Source organism: Mesoplodon densirostris, chromosome 3 (assembly GCF_025265405.1).
Source record: "Mesoplodon densirostris isolate mMesDen1 chromosome 3, mMesDen1 primary haplotype, whole genome shotgun sequence".
Lineage (NCBI taxonomy): Eukaryota > Metazoa > Chordata > Mammalia > Artiodactyla > Ziphiidae > Mesoplodon > Mesoplodon densirostris.
Window position 1 is genome coordinate 161,503,006 of NC_082663.1, and position 23,277 is coordinate 161,526,282.

Sequence of the window (23,277 nt, forward strand, 5' to 3'; positions counted from 1 at the left end):
GAGGACTTTACTGGCATTAAAGTAATCTTTCTGATCATTGGCCCGATCTTTGCACTGTAGAGGCAGCTTCTCCCAGAGTAGCGAGGCCCTCTCACCGGAGTTATGCCAGCAAGAGGCAAGACACTAACAACCAATTGCTGGGGCATTTAGGAACTAGAAAGAGAATTTAAACACAGCAGTTTCCAAACAGGAGCCACCATGAAGACAGGAGGACTCCCCTGCACTCAGTCCTTCTATTTTATGAATTGGGATTCTTCATAAAATGATCATCTTCAATAAAGGTTCCATTGCTTTAAAACAAAACTTTGAAAACAACTGAACTGGATGACTGCTAAGGTTCCTTGCAACTTTCAGACTCCTTGTTCTGGGTATTAAGTATCTGGGCGCCCAGAATAGTGGATAATACCTGAACCATAATCAACCTCCTTATAATAATCTCTAATATATGAGTATAAACTATCCTACAGCATAAACAACCCAACACGACACTGATTTCACCTTCCACTGGAAAAGTTAAGTTCATCCTCCTTGGCTTGCACAGGGGTGGCAGAACTGCTTCATTATTTACCTTTTACTCTTTGTCGCTATGAGAAAATGGTGATGACATCTTTTTGGCCAGATGGAACTGATGGGAGATTTATGGAGCAGCTGAGAACTGTCAAAGCCAGGCCAGGCCGATCCCACAAGACAATGACCATGGCCTTTTCATCAAGGAGCACGTTGCTTTCTGGAATCCACTAACACAAGAGGTTCATATCTACCCAGTCATCAGCAAGATTATCCCAACACCCCACCAGCTGCCGCCACCCAATCCGGGGGCCTCCCTTCCTGCTCTTGAGGGATGGCATGTGAGTGCACAGGACTTACCCCTCACCCACCATCACACCACACCACCCCCGCCCCAGTCTGGCACCCACAGCCCTCCCAGAGTGGGAAACTTCATCCAATGCCTTCTCCGTTACAGAGATTTCAGAAATTAGTCACAGAAAGGAGGGAGGGAAGACAGTGGAGGTTTCCTGAAGGAACCAGTAACAAGATCTGGGCTGTTTCACCTTGAGGTCACAACAGCTCAGACTGTCCCTGAGTTAGCACTGAGTGGTCAAGAATGAAATCAACCTCTGCAAACCCTCCGCTGACTTGTCCACCATCTACTTTATACAAAGAGCTTCCTTAAGGCGGGGCCTCCAGCAGATGGGTCTCCCCATTCACTGAACCTTTCTCTTTGGAAATTTTGATCCTTTCCCCACTGCCAGCCTCAGAAGATGGTCCCAGTGCCCACCCATTATCAGAAAGAGGCGAAGGAATTGGAGACTACCATCCAGCATTTGTTTGAAACAAGGGTTTAGATGAGCTTCCCATCCTTATCTTGTAAAGATACACGCAGGGACTCCTGTGGCTTTGGTGACCATATGCCCTACTCTGCATAGGACAGTCCCAGTTTGTTCCTCTTGTTGTCCCAGAATTGTTACTGATATCACTGCCTTTCACTCTCAGAAGTCCCTGTTTGGACAATATACTAGGCAGTCCCTCTACCTTTGGCCCTGTCACCACCTATGCTTTTCAATAAGAATCTGGAAAGCCACAGGTAGCCCGGCAAGCCAAAAGATGTGGGGATTAAAAAAAAAAAAGCCAGAGATAACATATATTTCAAAAATAAAATTTAAAAAGCCAAAGCGAAAGAGCAGCAATGTTCGTTAGTTTGTAACAGGGAAACATGGAAACAATCCAAATGTCTATCAATAGGAAATGGTTTAATCAATCAATCAAGGCTTGTAATATGGAATACTCTCCATCAATTTAAAAGAAAAAGGTGGATCTATATGTACTAACATGGAAAGATCTCCAAGGCAGTTTGGTAAGAGAAAAATAGCAAATGGTTGATCAATGCAACAGGAATGATCCCAGTTGTCTTTTCTTTGTACTTGTGAGTATAGATGTATGAAAGGTCTAGAACAACACTGTCTAATAGGAATATAATGTGAGCCACTATGTAATTTAAAATGTTCAAGATCCATATTTTTACAAAGTGAAATTTATCTTATAGAACCCAATGTATCCAAAATATGATGTAAATCAATATAAAAATTATTAATCTTATTTTACTTATTTTGTACTAAATCCTCAAAATTGCACTTACAGCAATCTCAATTCTTAGGACCCACATTTCAAGGGCTCAAAAGCCACATGTGGCTTATGGCTACGGTATTATTCAACAGCTCAGGGTTAGAAGGACACATACCAGGTAACAAGTTATCTCTGGGGAGGGAAGTGGGATTAGGAAAATGGAGTGATTTGTCTAGGATTTTGAAATGTTTACAGTGAGGATATATTCAGTACTTACATAATTTTATAAAACAACAAGAACTGGAAATTTTTAAAAATAAGCAGCCAGAATATGAGATGTGAAACTAACAAAATCTATGAATGAGCTTTGTGGAAACACAGTATTAAAATCAATGCATCAGAAATAAATAAATAAAAATAAGAATAAAATCAATTAATCAGCCAAAGAGTGTCTGCATTTTCGTTAAGTTTGGCCACCGCCAGCCTCAAGAGCCATGGGGCTGCAGTAGCCTGCCCAGCCGCTGAAAGCCAGCTTCCTGAGGGCCGCCTTGTTTGTTCTCCACCTAGAAACGGGAGCCACGGTGCATCCTGAGGCGTCTGTCACATCGGAGAGACAGGACACTGCTCTCAAATACTTAGGCTGAAGCTCTGTAAATGTGCACACAGGAAAACCTGTGCCATCAAAAATAGCCTGGGGAGCCTGTTTAAAAAGCAGACTCTTGAGCCCCGCAAAATAGGAGTTTCTGAGGTGGGGCCCAAGAATCTGTAATAAACAAGAACTCCAGGGGATTCCTAAGCCCAACTAGGATTCAAAGGAACATCCTTCTCTTCTAGCCAAATTTCCACTGCCAGATTCCTGGCTAGAATCTGATTCCACCTAGAATCGTGCTGCAAAAAACTGGTGGAAGATAGGACATTCACTCAGAACTCCCCTGCCCCACCCTACAGGAAGATGATCTTCTTTCACTGTACGTACTGAATGATGCTTAAAGACCCCGCAACTTAGAAACAGGCCATCTCTTGGTAAAGACTGCCTTGTCCAGAATTAGCCCTGCTTCTAACGCTCCAAATCAAAGACTCAGGCTGGTGGACCAAGACCTGCCCTCAGCCCCTGTTCCTATTGTGGGAATGCAAAAGGTGGTTCTTTCTACTTCCACCATCCAGGAGACTGGGACATCTGGGTGAAGGTTTTCCCTTAAGGTGAGACCTTGTGTCTATTTGGTTTTTGTTGTTGTTTTTTACATCCTTTTTTTCCTTCTCTTAAAACAAACCAAACATGCAATTCACTGTTTAAAAGGGGTGGAGGGCACAGGGAGGCAATTTCCTTCCCCCCCCCCCATTTCAAAAAGCTTTATGGGATAGTGCTTGTTTAGAACATTTACATTTAATGTAATTACTGATAACAGTTAAGATTAAATCTACCACCATGCTATTTGTTTCCTAATTATACCATTTCTTTATTTTCTGCCTCTCTTTTCCTGCCCTCCTTTTTGTTAATGGAGTATTTTTAAAGATCTCATTATTTACTCTGCTACTGGCTTACTGACTATCCCTCTTTGCTTTACATTTGTAGCTGTTGCTCTAGGGTTTATACTAAATATCTCCAAATACTATTATACCTCTTCATGTATAGTGTAGGAACATTACAACAGCAAATTTTTTCCCTCTTCCTATCCTTTGTACTAACTGTTGTACATTTTATTTTTGTGTTATTATTCATGGCCATTTCCATAATCTTTCAAATGTAATTTTTAAAAATAAATTTATTTTATTTCTTTATTTTTGGCTGTGTTGGGTCTTTGTTGCTACGCGTGGGCTTTCTCTAGTTGTGGCGAGTGGGGCCTACTCTTCATTGCGGTGCATGGTCTTCTCATTGCAGTGGCTTCTCTTGCTGCGGAGCATGGGCTCTAGACACGCGAGCTTCAGTAGTTGTGGCACGTGGGCTTCAGTAGTTGTGGCTTGCGGGCTCTAGAGCGCAGGCGCACGGGCTTAGTTGCTCTGCGGCATGTGGGATCTTCCCAGACCAGCACTCGAACCCATGTCCCCTGCATTGGCAGGTGGATTCTCAACCACTGTGCCACCAGGGAAGCCCCAAGTCTTCCTAGCATCTCAAGCTCAGGAACCTGTGGTCCACAGGTCTCTATTTGCAGTGGTTGGTATTCATATAGAGCTTCTTCAAGCTTTTGAATAGGTGCTAATGAAATATGTTGACCCATTTTGATGTCTGCGGGAAATGTCACTGGTTTTATAGGTTTAGGTTTCTCAAGTTGCATTTCCAACTGGGTAGATCTATGTTTATGCTGAGCCAAAAGTAGAGCAACGGGGAGATCAGAACTCTCCAGTTCATCTAAAAACGCCTGCTTATTCTTCCTTTTCAGAATCTGCTGCAGTTGTTCTTCTTTTTGTATAGTCTTCTTTGTTCATTTTCCTGTCATTCTACCTCTAAAGCTTCTTCCAGTTCTTCCTGTTCCCAAGTCAGCTTTAACTTATTTTTCTGAATGATATCTTTGGTTTCCTTTTGGTCTATCTCCATTTTCTTTTTTTTTTTTTTGCGGTATGCGGGCCTCTCACTGTTGTGGCCTCTCCCGTTGTGGAGCACAGGCTCCGGACGCGCAGGCTCAGTGGCCATGGCTCACGGGCCAGCCGCTCCGCGGCATGTGGGATCTTCCCAGACCGGGACACGAACCCGTGTTCCCTGCATCGGCAGGCGGATTCTCAACCACTGCGCCACCAGGGAAGCCCTCCATTTTCTTTTTGGTGTTGTCCAAATCCACCTTGTTGGTCAAGTTAAAAACAATTTCTTCCACTTCTTCCAGAAAATTGTTATATTCTCTTAGACTAGGAAAGTCTTCTTCCCTTTTATTGTATATCTTTAGCACTTTTTTCTGAATCTCAACTTCCTGTCAACAGTAGGATCTTCAGAGTTGTACCCTGAAGTTGCTCTTTCTAAGTGAAGTGCCACACCCAGGACAGTTTCAAGCTCCTCTCACAAAGAGTAAATCCTTGCAACTTTCACACCTTCCCCACCAGCCTGGTTGGCTGCCCACCCCTCCCTGCCCCCCTGGGGAGGCAATTTCTTCAAAGGCATATACCCAATAGTGAAAAGTTATTGCTTACATGTGTATAATATCTTTCCCCTGGTTCCGGTTATTCTGGTCAATAACCTGAAATTGACAGGTGTGATTATCCTATTAAAAAAAGACAGGAAGTTAAGCGAGTTGGGGGTGTGTGAGGAGGGAGAAATTAACTTTTACCCTCCCTGTTTTGTCTTGAGCTAGGTAGTGAATACAGAGGGTCACGGTTCATTTTCACGACAACGAGAAGCTAGTATAGTTACTCTTCCCATCTTCACAACGAAGGGAAGGAGTTGGCGGGCTCGCAAAGCTAGCGAGAGGCAGATTATCCACTGGACTCCTCCGCTGGTGCTCGCACCCCTGCTTCACACAGAAAAGTTCCCTCTGACACAAAATGATTTAGTGCCTACTTCACCCCCACTCAGCCACATTTAGCCGATTAAAAGAAAGGCCCTCTCACCAAGCAGATGAACGTTTTCATCAAAGCTAAATGTCCTTTAATCATCTGATGCCCACTCCGATTGGGATTGACATGTATACACTGATGTGTATAAAACTGATGACTAATAAGAACCTGTTGTATAAAAAAATAAATAAAATAAAATTCAAAAATCAGAAAAAAGAGAAGTAATCACAATGTCAAGTATGTAATACCTTTCACTTCCACCTTGAAAAGCATGGATATTAAAGTGTTAATCTAAAAAAAAAATCATCTGATGCCCACTCGCCTTCCCTGACACCTGGCCGCTGTCAGTCTCCTTGCAGAGGAGAGACAGGAGGGAAAGGAGAGAAAGGAGAGTTTTCCTTCGCCTCACTCACAGCAGCCCTCGGAGGCCAGGCTGGGGGCATTCGGTCACACCTGGAAACTCCTTTCCCTGAAAGTTTCTCCCGCGCTTCCCGCCTCCCCCCACCCCCACCCCCCATCGACACCTCCATCGCCATCTCTCTTCGCTCTCAATCTCTCTTTTCTCGTTCAACTTCCCTCCCTCTCTTCCGGTCCTCTAGGAAAAGCAACCAGCAGCTAAGGCAGCCCAGCAGAATGAAGAGCGGGCAGGCGGACCCGTGTGTGGGGCAGCCTCGGCAAGTGAGAAGGTCAAGGTGAGGTGCAAGAGAAGCCAGAGCGAGGAGGAAGCCCGGGAGCGGGGCGTGGCCTGCGCCGCGGTGACACTCTGTCCAGATGTTCTCTTGGTGCTGCTCTGCCTTATCTCTCTTCAGAGGGAGACGCCTCTTAGATCTAAAGAGTGCTGGGTGGCGCTCACCATGGAAACCCGAGAAGGTTCGGCACCCAGGCCCAGGCCCAGTTCTCCTGGACACCCCCCCAACCCCCACCCCGCCCAGGATGTTGCCGGGGCCTGGACACCATCTCCGACACTTCTGCTGCAGCTCTAAATCTGACCGTGTTTGCTTCATCCAAGTCTTTCCCTTCTGCAGGTCTGAGCCACCAGATGTAACACCCCTTAGTTGTCTCCCCTGAGCCCCCCGAGGAGGGAGACATAAGCAGGTGAACCTGATCAGGGCGCACTGGAAGGCTGACTCACAACCACGGAAAGATCTCCTTCCCGTGACTTCATCCAAAGTCACTGCCGGGTGGGGTTTCAAATGATCCATCCGAAAGCATTTGCTGTACACCCACAGCCTGCCTGGAAGTGTGTTAGAATGTATTCTCTGCCCTCAAATACCTGAAGACAAGGTAACGCACGGGAAGACAGGCACCTCCTAAACAGAAAAGCAGCGCCCAGAGGCAAGGGTTTACTCTTACTCTGCACAAGTATTTTTATGCTTCCTGTAGTGCTATGGCTTTACAGTTGGAGCAACAAAACGGTTTCTCACACCCCCTCTGCTCCGCACCCCTACATTCCCCACGCTCCACTCCAGCTCACAACCTTTGCCAAAGCCACTCTAGAATGTTTTTAAAAGACGAGGTGGGGGAGGCCCTCCCCTGGTGGCGCAGTGGTTGAGAGTCCGCCTGCCGATGCAGGGGACACGGGTTCGTGCCCCGGTCCGCGAAGATCCCACGTGCCGTGGAGCGGCTGGGCCCCTGAGCCATGGCCGCTGAGCCTGCGCGTCCGGAGCCTGTGCTCCGCAACAGGAGAGACCACAACAGTGAGAGGCCCGTGTACCGCAAAAAAAAAAAAAAAAAGAGGACAGGGGGTGCAAAAAGAGAAAATGCTAAGGCCCTTCAACCACCTTCTTTTCTAGTTATTTGCAGTTTAGAAATATGGAGGGAAGGGGTCTAACACTGGAGCCAAAATGAAGACACAGTACAGGTGGAAGGCCTGAAATCATCTTGGATCAACTTTCCGACAGCAGGCCTGTCTGCTTTTTTTCCCTTAACAGCCTTGTGTTCTCCATTCCAGGTTAACTCCCTCACCAATAATACTATTAAGGGCCCCTGTTTAGTAAGCACCTATTACCAAGCAAACAGTATGCTAAATCTTTTTGCTTGAACAATGTTCTGGTTATCTACAGCTGCCTAACAAACCATCCCAAAATTTAGTGATATGAAAACAACCATTTTATTATATTCAATGATTCCGTGGGTCAGGAATTTGGACAGGACATAGCAGGGATGGCTTGTCTCTGCTCTATGAAGTCTGGGGCCTCAGCTATGAAAACTGGAACAGCTGGGTGCTGGAATCATCTGGAAGCTGCATCACTCACAGGTCTGGCTCCTGAGCTGGAATGACTAGAAAGCTGGTTCATCCGGAACTGTCAGTCAGAGGACTTACACGTGGTCTCTTCCTATGGCTTGAGCTTCCTCACAGCATGGTGGCCTCAGGGTAGTCCGACTTCTTATGTGGTACCTCATGGCTCCAAGAGCAAATGTTCCATCAAACAGAAAAACAGAAGTTACATGGCTTTTTCTGATCTAGCCACAGAAGTCATGTGGTGCCACTTCTATAGTATTTTACCAGTTATATTGATTGAAGCAGTGTCAAACCGGCCCCACATTCAAAGGGAAAGGACATACCCACCTACCCCACCCCCCATGGGAGAAGGGCCAAACAATCTTTGCTTTACTACACTATCTTTAATTCCCAAACAGTCATCTTTTGAAGAAGTATGAGTATTATTCCCATTTTACAGATGGGAACATCGAGGTTCAGGGAGGTTAATGCAAACAGAACTACTCCAAAGCTTGAGCTCCAAATCACTGCCCACAAGACTCATTGCCTGGCATTTCTGATGCCTTCCTTTATTCTGGATGCTCCCCAAGACCACCCCCAGCCCAAACTCCAGGACCCTTCTTTCCTCACCTCTTTCTGTTGGTCTACCTGCTCTGAATTCCATTCTGTCCTGGAAGTAGCCAATGATACTCCCACCTCCATCCCACATCCTATCTTCACCAGCTTTGGGGCCCAGGATGGAAATTTCAAGGAAGGAAGCCCTCCAGGTTTGACCAATCTCTGATGTCAGCCATTTATGGGCTCTTCATGGTCTTTTAGGCCAGAGTAGCAACGACCTTTGTCCTATGGAATCCCCACTGACTCAGGGCAGCTGGTTCAGTGGCCTGGGGCCCTGATGCACCCAGCCTTCATTCTGCCATTGGCCCAGGGCCAGTCCTAACAGGGAAACAAAACCCCACCAGTGTTTGAGTATCTCCTTTATATATTATCATCAGGTGACTTAAAATAAAAAAGAAGGCTTTAGGAAGACAAACGGTAAAAATACTGGTAGCATACACTAAAATGACAAAAGGATACTAGCTAATATAAAGAGCTCATAAAAATCAGTAAGAAAAAATGAAGATCTCAGTAGATAAACAGATAAAGCAAATAGGTGATACATTTTTAAAAAGAAAAATACAAATGGATTACAAACATTTGAAAATAATCAAAATAATTAAAAAAATTATAGTCTGATGTTTTCACCTCATATATTTGCAAAGATTCATAAAATGAGAATTCCCAAATTGCTTTCCAGAAGGATTGTACACAATTATACTCATGTTTCCCTCATGTTCTAAGAGAGGGGCTCTTCCTGGGCTGCAGCAATCAGGAGGCGAGACTAGGATTGGGACCTTAAGAGGGTGTAGGATACCTCATCTACATCTCTACATTTACATTGTCTATGTTTTAAAAACCCATGGAGTTTAAATTATCTCACTTAAATTGCTATGTAAATATTTTATCTACCACAATGCATAAAAAAGGATACATAATTGTGATTTCTGCCCTCTCCTTCAAATCCAAAGGGTTTTATTGGAGTTTCCCCTATTTAATGAGTGACTAAAATATTCTTAGCAGAAACAATGCTCTGGCAACTATGAGGAAAACAAGCAGAATCAAACATGTGTTATGTCTTCAAGGAGTTTACCATGGATGGCAGGGCTGGTTGCCCAGAACCCAAGAAGCTACTCAGCCCCAGACGCCCCAGACATATGAACCAGCAGTGCGACGACCTCAAGGTCAGGACCACGTCACAAGGCCAGAGCCAAAAATGGATGCTATGGCATTAAGAGAGTAAAAATGCAAATCACAAACTGGGAGATGATATTCACAGTAAGCAAATATCCAACAAGACACTGGTATCCAAATATGTAAAGAATTCCCACAAACCAATAAGAAAAAGACAAAAGAGTTAAACAGGCCCTTCGCAAAAGAGGACATTCAAAAAGCCAATAAACGTTTGAAAAGTTGCTCAATTTCATTAGTCAGTAGGGAAAGGCAAAATAAAACCACACTGAGTTAGCCCTACACTCTCATCAGAATGGCTTAAAATTAAAAACTGATTATACCAAGTGTTGCCAAGGATGTGGAGTGACTGCAATTCTCCAACACTGCCAGCATGAGTATAAACTAGTACAACTGTAAACTGGAAAACTGCTGAGTAGAATCTACTAAAATTGAATTTATGAATATCCTCTGGCCCAGCAATTCCACTCTTAGATATATACCCAATAGGAATGTGTTGTTCAACATATTTGTTGTTCACATATGTTGTTCAACAACATATGTTCAACAAAAGACATGTGCTAGGGTGTTCATAGCAGCACTCAGTATTCATAACAGTCAGAAACTGGAACCCACCCGAAAGCACATCAAGAGAGAAAGAGTCTAAAAAAGAATGAAATATTGCCATTTGCAGCAACATGGATGAACCTAAAGATTATCATGCTAAGTGAAGTCAGACAGAGAAAGACAAGTATTACATGACATCACTTATGTGTGGAATCTAAAAAATAATACAAATGAACTTATTTATTAAACAGAAACAGACTCACAGACATAGAAAACAAACTTATGGTTACCAAAGGGAAAAGGGGGGTAGGGGTAGATTAGGAATATGGGATTAACAGATACACACTACCATATATAAAATAGATAAACTCTTAGAGGAAAACATAGGCAGAACACTCTTTGACATAAATCACAGCAAGATCTTTTCAATCCACCACCTAGAGTAATGAAAATAAAAACAAACCATAAACAAAAGGAAAAGACAACCCTCCAGAATGGGAGAAAATATTTGCAAATGAAGCAACTGACAAAGGATTAATCTCCAAAATATACAAACAGCTCATGCAGCTCAATATCAAAAGAACAAACAACCCAATCAAAAAGTGGGTGGAAGACCTAAATAGACATTTCTCCAAAGAAGACATACAGATGGCCAAAAAATGCATGGAAAGATTCTCAACATCACTAATTATTAGAAAAATGCAAATCAAAACTACAATGAGGTATCACCTCACACCGGTCAATGGCCATCATCAAAATATCTACAAATGGTAAATGCTGGAGAGGGTGTGGAGCAAAGGGAACCCTCCTACACTGTTGGTGGGAATGTAATTGGTACAGCCACTATGGAGAACAGTATGGAGGTTCCTTAAAAAACTAAAAGTAGAATGACTATACGATTCAACAATCCCACTCCTGGGCATGTATCTGGGAAAACCATAATCTGAAAGGATCTATGAATCCCAATGTTCACTGAAGCACTATTTACAATAGCCAAGACATGGAAGCAACCTAAATGTCTATCAACAGAGGAATGGATAAAGATGTGGTACATATACACAGTGGAATATTACTCAGCCATAAAAAGGAAAGAAATAATGCCATTTGCAACAACATGGATGGACCTAGAGATTGTCATACAGAGTGAAGTAAGTCAAAAAGAGAAAGACAAATATCTTATAATATTGCTTATATGTGGAATCTAGGAAAATGGTACAGATGAACTTATTTGCAGAAATAGAGTCACAGATGTAGAAAAAAAACTTATGGTTTGTTTGGGGAAAAGGTAGGGGGTGGGATGAACTGGCAAATTGGCATTGCCATATATACACTACTATATATAAAATAGATAACTAATGAGAACCTATTGCATAGCACAGGGAACTCTACTCAGTGCTCTGTGGTGACCTAGACAGGAAGGAAATCCAAAAGGGAGGGGATATATGTATATGTATGGCTGATTCATTTTGCTGTACAGTAGGAGCTAACGCAACATTGTAAAGCAACTATACTCCAATAAAAATTAATAAAAATAAATAAATAAAAATAAAAAACAGGGCTTCCCTGGTGGCGCAGTGGTTGAGAGTCCGCCTGCCGATGTAGGGGACACGGGTTCGTGCCCCGGTCCGGGAAGATCCCACATGCCGCGGAGCGGCTCGGCCCATGAGCCATGGCTGCTGAGCCTGCGTGTCCGGAGCCTGTGCTCCGCAACGGGAGAAGCCACAACAGTGAGAGGCCCGCGTACCACAAAAAAATAAAATAAATAGAAAACAACCACAAGATTTACTGTATAGCACAGGGAACTATATTCAATATCTTGTAATAACCTATGATGGAAAATAATCCCAAAAAAAGAATACACACACACACACACAAACATATATATATACACATATATCTGAATCACTTTGCTGTACACCTGAAACTAACACAATATTGTAAACCAACTATATTTCAACTAAAAGAGAGAGAATGGGTCAGTAGTAGTATTTTCATACAATGAGGTGTTACAAATTAAATGGAGCTAACTACAACTACAAACAATGTAGATGAATCTCACAAACATATATTGAGTAAAAATTGCCAGACAAAGAGTCTATATTATATGATTAGATATATGTGAAGTTCAAAAATAGGCAAACCTAATCTATGTTGTTAGAAGTCAGCATAGTAATTATCCTGGAGGAAAGGGGAAGGGGCTTCTAGGTACTGGTAATGTCCCATTTCTTGAATTGGGTACTAATTACACAACCGTGTTCGGTTTGTGAAAACTGACAGGGCTGTTCACTTTTACTTTGTTCACTTCCATGTGATGCTGGAATAAAAAGTTTCCGAAAACTGGGAAGGCTTCAGAGCCACATACGTGCTCAGCGAGGGGGAGCAAGTGCACTGCTGGACTGGGTCAGGGCGTAGGACACCCCAGGGTTTGTCACAGGAACAAAGAAAGCTCACTCCCTTAACCCAAGGAGCATCTCCCAAAGTCACTGCCCAGGATCACTGCTCAGGACCCAGGAACTGGCAGAGAACTGTTCCCAGGGCCGCCTGGTCCCACATCCCCTCTCACCACTTCTCATGGACAAGCAGTACAGCTTCCCCTAAAGAAAAGTACCTAGAGCTTCTAGAAGATGACGGCCACATCTAGGGAGACAGCGGGGTACTGAGGGTCCACACCTGATCTACCCTTGGCTGTTCTCACCACTCCTCGCTCTAAATGTCCCAACTCCCCAACTCTCACCCCACACATTCTGTTAGAAGAAGAGAAACAAAGCACCCTGGATTACTTCTACAGAAGTGTTCATTCAGAGTAGCTTTTTGTGAGGGCCACTGCCCTGGAAGAGTGGGGGGAAGCAGCTCTCCCCTTCCAAGTGGGCCATCTCCAGATCTACCCAGGGCTGAATAACTAGCTCACCAGTGTAACTCAAACAGACGGCATGGCGGTGTCCAGTTCACATTCTACTAGTTCCAACATAGCACATGGCACATATGACCCACCCTGCAAGACACACAGCTAGAGTCTCCCCTCCACTGCCACAACCAATTTCATAATAATCAAATTCAGTATTTTTTTAAATTACACATAAAATAAAATGGAAAGGCCTGCAGGAAGTAGGAAGACCTAGACCGAGTTCTGAAAGAATGGGAAGATTCAGAAATGCCTGCTCCTCTCCAAGACGGAGAAAGGTGATGTTTTCCCCTACTTAATTTCTCCATAATAATTTGTATTTGAATAAGTAAACCCTGATAAATGAGAACCCAAATTTTCCCAAGGCCTGCATTTTCCTCTGTATGGGTTTGGTGGGTGGTCCTCTCTCAGCAGGTGGAGTAATCCTGATGATCCTGGGCAAGTTGGAAGGGAGCAAGTCTGTATTGAAGCCAAGAAGAAATCCCCCCTGCCCCCGCCCCCTCCAGCTTCCCAGAAAAAAAGGAACCCTGTAAGGAATTATGAGGCTGGAAATAAAGGGAGTCTGAATCCCACCTTCCTAGATGGTTGGTGGCTGTGTGCATCCTTAAGGGGATTGAAATGTGTTTGTTATTGTTATCGGATTATATTTCTTTAAAAAAAATCTGGATAAAACCTACTTTGATACATAAAGAAAAATGAGGAGACTAGGTTAGCAGTGCTTAGACATCCAAGAAGGCCCAGGGCCTACCGGCAGATTACCACATCCAAAAACATTTCGGGGGCCTCCCTGGTGGCGCAGTGGTTGAGAGTCCGCCTGCCGATGCAGGGAACACGGGTTCGTGCCCCGGTCCGGGAAGATCCCACAGGCCGCGGAGCGGCTGGGCCCGTGAGCCATGGCCACTGAGCCTGCGCGTCCGGAGCCTGTGCTCCGCAACGGGAGAGGCCACAACAGTGAGAGGCCCGCGTACCGAAAAAAAACAAACAAACAAAAAAAAACATTTCGGCGCGGAGCCTGGCCTGCAGATCTCTGCTGAGTGTTCACCACGGGAAGGGAAAGCCGAGGCCAGCCACAGGGCCTTTGCGAAGGCTGGAAGACCAGCCTGGGTTGCATCTTTCCTCTGCGCCCTGTCCTCAGGCCCGGCTGCAAGCAGCTCCGATTCCAACTTGCAACAAGCTGGACAGGTGACCCCGCCAGAGGCTAGACCAGTGGCCGGATCTGGAGGTCCCACCGACCCTCAGGGCTTGGGAGTTCTCTCCTCTCCCCGCACAGGTCACCCGGAGGCTGGCGAAACCTCACTCTACCGCAGTGCGAAAGGTAACCTGGCGCCGGGCAGGCGCTTCCTGAAGCCCTGGCGGCCCTCTCCAAATGACAAAGCCGATTTTCCTCCGGACGCCGGCAAGCAAGGTTGCCCACAGGGTCGCTTTTTGCGCTGCTCTCCACAACTATTTCCTTGGAAGAAAAGAAAAGAAAAAAGAAACCGTCCCCTCCCCCGCGAGTGATTTGCACCACAAGGCTTCCCCCAGACGGGTCGATTTCAGCCTGTTAATTTCCTCCTGGGCCCGAGTGGGAGTTCTAGGCCCCCCGCACCTTCATCCTGGCCCCCGCCTCTTCACCCCACCCTCCGGGACCCCCGAAGGGGCGGCGGGGCCTAGCAGAGGGCGCTGCGCGTGACCCCGAGCGGAAGGGCCCCAGTCTGGGTCCTAATGCGGGTGGCGTCTCCCTTGACAGGCGGCGTTTGGGGACAACAGCGGGGACGGGAGATAAGGTGACATACCAGAGCAGATTTGGTGCGCGCGCTGATACTCCTCTCCCGACAGGAAACGCGGAGCTATTTAAAAGACCCTATCGATTACTTTATCTTTCCCGGAGGAAAGCTTCTTGCAGAGAGACAAAAGATGTTCCCTACCTAGAGATACAAGGCCACAGCTCTCCACACACAACGGAGGGTCCGCACAGGCGACGCCCAGTTAGGGCGCAGGGACACATTTACACCGCAGAGGGCATACCCTCGTGTGTGCCAAGAACGGCTCTGGAGGGCAAGAGCGGAGAGGAGGGCAAGCGGAATTTCACAGCATGATTTGCTACCCCTTGAAGTATTTTTTGACCGTGTGCACTTAAAGCACACACCAATAAAGTGACTATGCACTTAAAGTACGTGTATGTGTACCCGTGTCGTTTCAGCAAACATAAAGCGCACCAGTAAGCGCATTCGAAGCGGGTTACTGGTCTCTGTGAACGTATTCCACAGACACACGCCCCAAAAGTGAACGCTCCATTGTGCTCCTTTTAAGTGCTTGAATGTCTGCAACTGTCATGTGTACACTTAAGTATGGGGAGGCGTCAACACGGCCCTTTAGAGTGCGCTCATTTCGTGCCTGCATTCCCTCATTTCGCCAATCTGTTGGGAGCGCTGAATGCCATCAGCGATATCCCGCTACGGACACCGAATTTGCTCCGGAATCCCGAAGCTTGTTGACCTCCGGGTCTCCTGCGCCATGCCCCGGGGAGGCTCCTAAGAAATATCGACTGAACCAAATTGCACGGAATCGAATGGTTTTTTTCTATGCAACAGTTTGCACCCTAGGCATTCTCAGTGCGTTCCGCCGGGCTGTGGAAACGTCGCTATATTTCGCAGAGCAGGCTGGAAGATGAGACAAGGAAGGAAGTTGCGGAAGAAGGAAAGGTGGCGGGCCTAGGAAGTTTCGATCGCCCATTGCCAGCTTCAATTCGACACTGACCAGGCCGCAGCGATCCCGGGTAGAAGCTCCGGGGGCCGCGGTGTCGGCCCGAGCCAGGGAGGCCGCACAGATCTGGGCGCGACTCTTGAAGCTCTCTCCGGAAAGCCACGGCCGACGACCCCAGCCCAAGCTGCAGCACTGCAGACCCCGCGAGCCCCCCGCGCTTTGGGCAAAAACAGGCGTCCGTTTGCCCAGCTCGGCTTTTCCCAAAGCTTCGCGTTCACGCCAAGGGCTCTGCCACAGCCGTGGCTCCCGAGCTGTACACCCACCGGGCAGGTGTTCACCGGCCCTAGAAAATCCATTTTCCTCTTCACCGTTTTCCGAATCGTTGTCTATCCGACTCGAATGTCACCTGACTTTTCTAGCTGTGACCTTCAGCGACGGGATCCTGAGGGACAAGTTGCAGCGTCTTGTTTCTCTCCGCCTCTCCTCGCTGTTTTCGCTGGAGCAGTTTGCAGCCGGGGGCGGACTTTGGGACAGAGGAGAAAGCACGAAATTAACACCAAACGACAACGGAAGTTTAAAAGCGATCTGGCAAACCTTAGCACGTGTTTTAAAGCGGGTGACATCTAGGGACCCAGGATAAATTCGGTTATAGAAACATACACCACAAAGCATGAGAAAGTGGCTTACACAAAGATACTATTAACAAAAACTGTCAAGTCAAAAGTGCAAAGGAGGGGACGGGAAAAAATGCAAAGGAGTCAGCGGAAGGTAGTTCCTCTCAGAAAAACAAAAACAAATGTATAATAAATAAGACTTAAATTTGCAGGAAATGTCCCCAGAAGGATATTTTTTTTTAAGCTGGCTGGTGGTGGGAATAAACTGAGACGGGGCCGAAGGAAACCTTTTAAGGTTATGCAAATGTTTTTGTATTTTTTAAAAATGTTTTTGTAGCTTGATTGTGGTGGTCCTTGCACGGGTTTATTCATGTGTCAAGATTCATCGAACTGTACACTTAAACTGTGTTCATTTTGTTCTAGGTACATTATGCCTCAATAAAGTTGATTTTAAAAATAAATAAACCTGGAAACAACTTTGTCTTTAGGGAAGGGAACTGGGTGGCTGGGGAGAGGCCTGGAATACTTTACATTGTATTTCCCTTTTTACATGTTTATTTTGGGTTTTTATTGTTGTTTTGTTTTTACAGTGTATTACTTACTCAAAATGTATAATTAGGATATTCAGTGATGTGAATACAAAACAATTGTTAAGGAAACCAACAAAAACAAGAACAGAAGATGCTCATACACCCCCTTGTAGGGACAAGAAAAATTGTGCACTGTCCAAGCACAGAAAATATTTGGGAAGGGGAAATATCTTTAATGTTCATATTTGTTTCATTTGTTCTTTTGCTCCTATGTTTCAGACACCAACGAAAAATGAGGACCTAAAACTTTTCTGGTGTTACGTGGGTGTGGGTGGTTGTCATCTCCTTGAGGACTGAAGGACTCCCAGGGCAGGCCAGCCACAGGAGAATTCCATGCAAGGCCACAGGAGGCTTTCCTGGCCGTCGTGTCCAGCTCCCATGAGAGCTATCCCGCTTGGAGCAAAGATGCGGTGGCTCCTTGCACTTCCTGGAGAAGGCCAGAACTTGGAGTGCTCGACAACCCGATATCCCTCCCAGAGGTGGAAGCAGGGCCTCCCAGAGGCTAAGCAGGCCAACAGGATCCCTGGAGCCCAGAGAGGCCCCAGAGCCCGGCCCATCTCCCTATGGAGACCAGTAACTACAAGGGTCCCACCTCTGTTTGGGGGAACCAGATATGACATACCTCCATGTATCACCCTGCAAGATAGGGAAGAGTCACTTTGGCCTTGTTAAGACAGATTCCAGATCTGGTTCCGACTCAGAGCTATTTCAGAGAGAGTTTTGGAGGCTGACCTTCAAGAGACAGAGGGACAGTGGGTCCAAGGCCAGGGGCCAGGAAAACTAGGACCTGCCAGACTCCTCTGCTGGCCTGAGGACAGGACCTGGGTGGGGTTACCAGGCCTTCCCACCAGCCTCATCTACTGCCCCACTCACAGCCACCAGACCCACAGCACCTTCAAGCAGCAAGCCAAGGCACTGATTAATGTAGGGAGCTGCATTCCCAGTGACCCCAGAACTGGGCTCTAGCCCTGGACCAAAGCACAAGTCAGGGGGAAATCATGAGGGTCAATTTGCTGAGTGGTAATCAGGACCACTGAAGTCCTGTCCCTGGATAGTGCTGGACGAGTGCTGGCCACCCCACTCCCCTCTCTCTGAAGCACCACTGACCACCCTCCTCAGTCTTCCTACCACTGATGGCTTAGCTCCAGTTCTTTCTCGGAGACTGGAGATTTCATTGAAGTTTCAAGCCTTACACACCACTGAATTGTAAACTCCAAGATGAGGGGTGAGGCCCATAAATATCCATTTTTAACATGTACTCCAGGGAATTCTGGCCTAGATGCTTCCACAGCTCAGGATTCTCTTCCCCGTCTTTAAAGGCATAACTTGATTCACTATATTTGCAGTTTATCTTGATCGTGTTTTTTTAAAAATCTATTTATGGCAATATACGTGCATATGGTAAGAACAGCAACAACAACAAAAAGGAAATCATCCTAAAAAATGTACTAAAGTGTCATGTTTTATTCCTGATTCCCCCCTCCCCCAGTACTTTTCCCCAGAAGTTTTCGTTACCTTTTGTTTACTCTTCAAAAACTTTTCATAGACCTACATATATGTACATATGCCCATTCTTAAAACACAAACTCTACATCTTGATTTGATATTTAATGTGTCTCAAAAAGTATCCCTAAGAATACATATAAATGTAACTAATTCTTTCTCATGGCTGCTAGTATTCTGTTCCATGGGCTATATAATTTTTTTAACCAGGCTTCCAAGATAGATATATTGGGTTTTTTTTTTTTAGCGTTTTGATTCTTTAAAAATATTTAAAACTGCAATGAAAATACTTTACTAAACATATATGTGTGTGTAGAATCATCCTAGAAGTGGAAATACTTGTTCAAAGGGCTTATGCATTTTTAATTGCAACAGTACTAAATTGCTGAAGAGGTTTCCCAGTTTACAATTCCAATCAACAACGTGAAAGAGTGAATAGGCAGAGTAATTATCAAATTTTGTGATCTTTGTCAATCTGATGAGTGAAAACCTTTGCCTCATGGTTTTTAATTTTTTTCTTCCTTTCTTTTTTCCTTCTTTTTCTTTCTTTTGTTTTTCCTTCCTCCCTTCCTTCCTTCCTTCCTTCCTACCAGCAAAGTTCTGCTAGTCTTGGCCAATTTGTCAATTGTTTTGTTGAGTCATTTTCTTATTGATTCATGGAAGGTCTTTCCATATTGTGGAAATTAGTGTTTTGGTCATTATTTCTAGCACTTAAACTGTGTGCCATTTTCTCTTTGATTCTATTCTGGTTTTGTTTTGCTGTACACAAATTATTTTTATGCCATCAGGTAATACAATTCATCTTTTATCGTTTCTACATCTGTAGTTCTCCTTATTCACCCTTCCAAATTATGAACACTCTAAAATTATTGTCCTAGTCATCTATAGTACTGTTCTGTTTCATTTCTTAAGTTTAAAATTTTAAGCTATCTGGAATTAAATGTATGTGGGGTAACACATATTCACTTTATTTGGAATATGTGTTGTTGTATGGACCACATTCCCCAAAAGAGCATAATATCACAATTGGTAGGGACCTTATTTCCCATCTTATCCAGTTTCATTTTGTAGGTTAGACAACCTCCAACATGACTCTCCACCCCTCCCCACTGCCCAGGCGAGTCCAGGTAACAACATGGGATGTTTCCCAGAATAGCACAGCTGGGAAGGTACCTTAGGTACACCTAAAACCACCTGGGAGACAAATGTGAAACCAGTGACCAGAAAGGAAAAAGGATGTGCTTGAGATCAGCCAATCAGTGGGAAGCAAGACAAGAACCTAGTACTAGTACTAGTTAGTACTGGCTCACAGTCTAGTCCTCATTCTGGTACGGCTCTGCCTCCTTCAGGGTCTATGTGTCTTGGGCTGTGAAACACCAACACCTGATGCAAGGTGGACACCCAGTCAATGTGGGTAAACAGATGCAGAAATCAGGCCAAGTATCCAGTAGTGACTAGGCTATGAGTCACCTGGAGGCTGGGGGAGAGTTCTGGCCCACTCTTCTAAGCCTTTCCCCTCACTCCCCCACCCCACCACACACACGCACACTCATATATATATACACACAAATCCACCAGCCAGGTGGATCTGCCTGCTGTTTTCCACTTATGCGGGCTCCAGGCCCTTCTTATGGCTGAGCAACTTTGGATAGACAGCCTTTAAAGCAGTTCAGGGGACTTCCTGCCTGTCCCAGCTGGCTAGAGGAGGCTAGACCCTGGGGCAAAGGAAGCCACAAGCCTGGCAGATTACAGGAGCCTTGGGGACATGAAGATAGTATTTCCAGGGCTCTGCTCAAAGTGCCCAGAAAGCAGGACCAGCTTTATAATTTGTGGAGCCCAGTGCAAAATGAATGAAATGTGGAGCCTCTTGTTCAAAACTTATTAAGAATTTCCAGACAGCAACAACAGAACACAAGCCCCTTGTAAGCTCAGGCCCCGTGAAGCTACACAGTTGGCATACCCATGAAGCCAGGCTTCAGGGAAGGATAGGGTTACTTATAGCGGGAGGTGGGAGAAGCATCCTCCCCAGACCTCTAAAGGCTCAGTTTTTAGGGTAGAAGTGGACTGGGGGATTATTCATAACAGCCAAAAGGTGGAAACAACCCAAATGTCCATCGGCTGTTGAATGTAGAAACAAAATATGGTATACCCATACAATAGGGTATCATTCTGCCATAAAAAGGAACAAAGTACTGATGAACATGGATGAACCTTGAAAACATTATGCTACGTGAAAAAAGCCAGTTACAAAAGGCCACATATTATATGATTCCATTTGTATGAAATGTTCAAAATAGGTAAATCTACAGAGTCAGAAAGTAGATTAATTAGTGGTTACCTCGAGCTCGGGAGGTGGGAGATGGGGGAGGGTGTGGGGTTGATGGCTGAAGCCTACAGGTTTCCTTTGGAGCTGATGAAAATGTCCTAGAATTCATCTTGTCATGATTACAACTCTGTGAATCTACTAAAAGTCATGGAATTGTATACTTTAAATGGATGAATAATAAAGTTGTTACCAAAGAAGAAGGGGGGGGCGGACAGGAGGAGATGAAGGAGGGGTCGGAGGAGGAAGAGGACGGAATGGAAGAGATTATGGAGGAAGTGGAGGAAGAGGGGGTGGTGGAATCTTACATTTCTCCCTCTCTTTCTCTCTCTCACTCAGACGAACTATATGCCAGAAGCCCCCGTGTCGATGAAGGTTTTGGTGAACCCAGCATCCCCAGTCCAACAACCTGGTCCTCTTCTCTAGCTGCGTGGAGTGTGTGTTGGGGGAAGTGTGTGTCTTGCTTCCTCTCCAGCTGGTATGACTCTAGAACTCAGCGACATGCAAGAAAAGAAAATATTCACAGCTCTGCAGTCAGTCCTGTGTTCGAATCCTGAAACTGTCACTTTCCGTCTGTGTGACCTTGAGCAAGTCACTTCACCTTCCTGAGCCTCTTTCTCTTCTGTGAAGCCATCGAGATAAGCGGGTGCGCGAAGACGTTCGAGGGCGTGTGACTCATGCCGTGGGAGAGCAAGAAATTGGTACCTGCTGAGCCAACCCGAATAAGGCGAGTCCCGGACAGGAAAAAGCCGGTGCCGCGGAGGCTGCCTGGGCTCTTCCGGAGCCCAGGGCGAGAGCGGCAGCCCCAAGAGTCGCCCCCCACTCTCAAGCCCCGGCCCTGAAGGAAGGCAGGACGGCTGAGGGGCCCCGCGGCCAGGCCGGAGAGCCGGGGCGAGGGCCGGGAGCCGGGCCGCAGCCGCCGCTGCTCATCCATCAGCCGGACGAAGAGCAGAGGCGCGCTCTCGGCCCTCTGTTTGCTTTCTCGCCAATTATTGCCGCGCCGTAGCCCCTTTGTTGATACAGTAGTCCGAAAAAGTGCTAATGTTCATTTATCAGGGGGCCTGCCGGGGACTCCCACGAGTTGCGATTCTTCCCAAAATATAAACACGGGGCGAGCGTCCCAGACAGAAACCCCCATCTGTTTCCCCGGCGCGGGCCGAGAGCGAGGCGTTGTTGAAGATAAAGCCGAGGATAACGCCGCCTGTCTCCAATGGACGTCTCCCCGGCGCATTAATGACATTCCCGGTGATAGTTCCAGCTTATCTTTCAATTAATCATATATACCTTTTGCGGCCGACCCTGCTGATTGCAGGAAAGTGGGGGCCGGCTCGGGCCGCTCCGATCGCTTTCAATTAATAATATTTTATGTGCGTAGAATGCTCTCAAGTCATCCTGGAATTTGGCTCATCTTAAAGTACCGACTCTTTAAAAGGCAAGGAAAGAGATAGATTTTCGATCTCTCCTCTCTGCTCCTTTGTCTTTCTCCCTCTCTCTGCCTTTCTCTGGACTGAAGGTTGTTTGTTTGTCCTGCTAGTTTGGCCAAAGTGCGGCTTAGAGAGGCGGCCAGGTTAGGTCAGTCGCCCTTGGGAAGGAAGATGCATCCCTGGTGGGGCTGGAGAATCAAGTTTCCTCCCTCCCTACCCCCAACCACTGCAACTTCACTTAAAGAAAACAAAAATGCTTTTACTGACTCAGAAATTGTGAGGACTGCAAAGAAAATTAGAAATTGCTCTTGGACATTTCTCTGTAGAGACCAGCATGGGTCACCCCAATTTTGATTTTGCTCGTATTTATCCGGTTTTCCTCTTTTTGGCAACACTAAGGCCTGTTTTAGATCCAAGAGAAATTATTACCGGATTCACAGAGGGTGTGGGCAATTGAAAACTTACTGATTTTATCCAAATATGGAGGGTTTTCTTTCCTCCCCTTTTCATGACACCTGACCCACAAATCTGTCAGCCCTAGGAACACCCACACCCGAAAATAAGTGATAAATCTTCACCGCTTTGATTTGCAGAGGAAATGCTGAATTATTCTCTTCCTCCAGAACTCTCTTAAAACACACACACACACACACACACACACACACACACACACACACACTAAAAACAGAGATCCCGGATGCAGCCTCGATGTCCCCCATTAAACGGTAATATTTCAGGCGTCGGCTCACACTAATCTTTCAAACTGTCATCGCGAGCCGCCCGGCCAGCCCATTCACTTAACAGCGCTCCCAGGACCCTCGCTCCGAGCTCTTTTCAGCGAGACGTTTAATTGAATCGGATGTGGCTCGTTTGCCAGACGTCACCGCCTCGGCGATAGGCATCCTCTCCCATTCCCCAAAAACATTCTTGAAAGGCGAGGCGGGCCCCCAAGCTAGGTTAGTTGAAGGCAATTACTATAACATTGGCCAAAAGCCGTGGTGAGTAGAGCCGAAGAGAGGCCACTGATCTGCAGCTCCGTCGAGGGAGAACTCGGGTTGGGAGGTTGGGAAGTGGGCGGGTGCGGAGGGTTCCTGGGGCTTGCGAACTTCCCACATTTGAAAAAAGGCATCTCTACGC

General features: G+C 45.9%; 1 pseudogene; it reads right to left on the bottom strand.

The window, feature by feature from the left end:
• Positions 1 to 2,549: 2,549 nt before the first annotated feature.
• On the bottom strand, positions 2,550 to 21,650 carry LOC132486997 (uncharacterized; annotated as a pseudogene).
• Positions 21,651 to 23,277: the final 1,627 nt, after the last annotated feature.